The sequence below is a fragment of the Tiliqua scincoides genome, chromosome 3 (assembly GCF_035046505.1).
Source record: "Tiliqua scincoides isolate rTilSci1 chromosome 3, rTilSci1.hap2, whole genome shotgun sequence".
NCBI classification, from domain to species: domain Eukaryota; kingdom Metazoa; phylum Chordata; class Lepidosauria; order Squamata; family Scincidae; genus Tiliqua; species Tiliqua scincoides.
In genome coordinates this window covers 31,875,183-31,877,525 of record NC_089823.1, presented here as the reverse complement: position 1 = coordinate 31,877,525, position 2,343 = coordinate 31,875,183, and the positions used below count along the sequence as shown (strand labels likewise).

The 2,343-nt window shown below is 45.6% G+C and overlaps 1 pseudogene; it reads right to left on the bottom strand.

The window, feature by feature from the left end:
• Positions 1 to 1,873: 1,873 nt before the first annotated feature.
• Positions 1,874 to 1,985, bottom strand: LOC136646544 (5S ribosomal RNA; annotated as a pseudogene).
• Positions 1,986 to 2,343: the final 358 nt, after the last annotated feature.

Here is a 2,343-nt window from a genome sequence, read left to right as displayed (position 1 = left end):
GAGTGAGAATGTGTGCTTGTCCTAGTGGGCGACATTTTTTGAAGCACAGTGATTATTTGGCAGGGCGTGGTTGGAGATGGCCTTTGCCCATTGTTCGGCATCAATATATCAATTGCATCAAGATCTCTGTCATCCCTCTAAAAATGCATGCTGGTAATAAGGGGCTGGCAGATGAAACACCAATTTGCCTGATCACCAAAAGTGAATGACTATTGTATGCGGAATCTCAGTTTCAGCTTTAATTTTCAGTTTTTATGGCTGCTGATAAATTCTGAAACACTAGCTATCTATATATCTCTTTGCTTTGTAAGAAATCCCAAACACATTTGCTAGAGGGGTAATAGGCAGTCTCAGGGCTGGCCCATCCAGGATGTAAATGATGCGGCTCATATCGAGACATAGGTGGGGGAAGTGGCAGACTTGGGGTCTACCACTTGGGGTCTACCACTGCCTGACTACAGCCCATCACAGACAGAGCCTCGTCATTCTGTTTCCTGATCATGAAAAGCAACTAGGATAGCTTTTAAGCTGATGGGTTTTTTTAAGGAAGGAGTAATGTGAATGGATAATAGGCAGGTTCTGGATCACTGCACTCTACTTCTCCTTGCCCACCTAATTGCTTTCCTAAGTAGCTGTGTGGGTGAGGAGGTGGTGGCGGCGGCAACATTTTTCTTTTCCCCTTTCAGGGGCATTGGAGGATGAGGTGGGCTGCAACTGGATTGGAAAACCAATTCAAGCAGCTTGGTAGATGGCAGGTAGAAGGACCTGGGGGAGGCAGGGCCTGAAGGAGGAAGGGAGGCACCCTCACTTTGATGATCTCTCCAGCTCTCTGCCTGAAGCAAGCAATTCAGGGCCCAATCCTATCCAAGTTTGCCGTGCCTGTGCAACTATGCCAATGGGGTATGCATTGCACCCTGTGGTGGGGAGACAGACATGGAGATCTCCTCAAGGTATGGGAACATTGCATTGCAGCTGCACCGATAATGGAAAGTTAGATAGGATTGGGTGCTCAGTCAGCCTCATTTATTAGGCTGATCCTGATCAGAATCCTTCCATGATTAGCCACTAGATGGACAAGGCAAACCCAAAATTCATGTATGTAACATCACTGTGTCTCATGAATTATTTCAAGTCTATTGGCTGGCAGGAAGCTCACATGATAACTTACCCCTGTTCATAACAGCCAGCAAAGCCCAGAAAAAAACAAAACAAACAAAAAAGCATACATGCCTTTAAATTTAGAGGCACTATGCAAGGAAGGAGGGAGGTGAGTGAAGCAGATCTCTGCTGCCCATGCATTTTTTTTAAGCATGGGCAGCAAAGATATGCTTCCCTACCTACTCATCTCTCTCCTTCCTTGCAGTTCCTTTGAACAAAGCAGGAAGTGCAGGACACACTAGGGGTTTCCCAGCACAACTTGTACTTCCTGTTTTGCCAAAAAGGATCATGTGGGAAGGAATGAGTTGAGTGGCTTTTTCACCCTGACTTTTTTTTTGGGGGGGGGGGGGGATAGTGTTGGTAGCAGTGAGTCAGGGTATGATCAGGCAACAGATCTGACTGGGCTGTCACTGGGCAGCCTCCAAAAAGTCTTCCTGCAGCAATAATGGGACAGTGGTCTATAAACATAAACTACTCCAAAATATCTGTGAAGCACATTGTTGCTTCTTTTGCTCAGTGACTAGTCACACAAAATGTAGTCACACAAAATGAAATCCATGTGAGGGGAAAAGTATATATTGCCAGTCCAATACAATTTTTTTTTTTTTTAAATTTGACTGGGGGTGGGATAAGGCAGCCAAATGCACGTTGAACCCATTTATAAAACCACATTCCACATGGTTGGCAACCTTCAGTCTCGAAAGACTATGGTATAAGCCTACAGCACCTGGTATTCCCAGGCGGTCTCCCATCCAAGTACTAACCAAGCCTGACCCTGCTTAGCTTCCAAGATCAGACGAGATCGAGCATGTGCAGGGAAGCTAAGCAGGGTCAGGCCTGGTTAGTACTTGGGTGGGAGACCGCAGGGGAATACCGGGTATTGTAGGCTTATACCATAGTCTTTCGAGACTGAAGGTTGCCAACCATCATTCCACATGGAGCTGGAAGGGAGAAGGCAAACAATGGAAGTCGTTTTTCAGGGCACTGCAGAGGGATCTTGATTTAAATATTCATGCCCCACCTTTCCCCATTATTAAGAGCGCCCATGGTGGGTAACAACAACATGCAAAAACAATTCAGTCTCAAAAACTCAAAACATGCAAAGAGAAGCAATTTCCGAAGGCAAGGAAATTGGACAAGTAAAAAGGATTTCACATTCTAATCAGACTAGGAAACTACCTGATG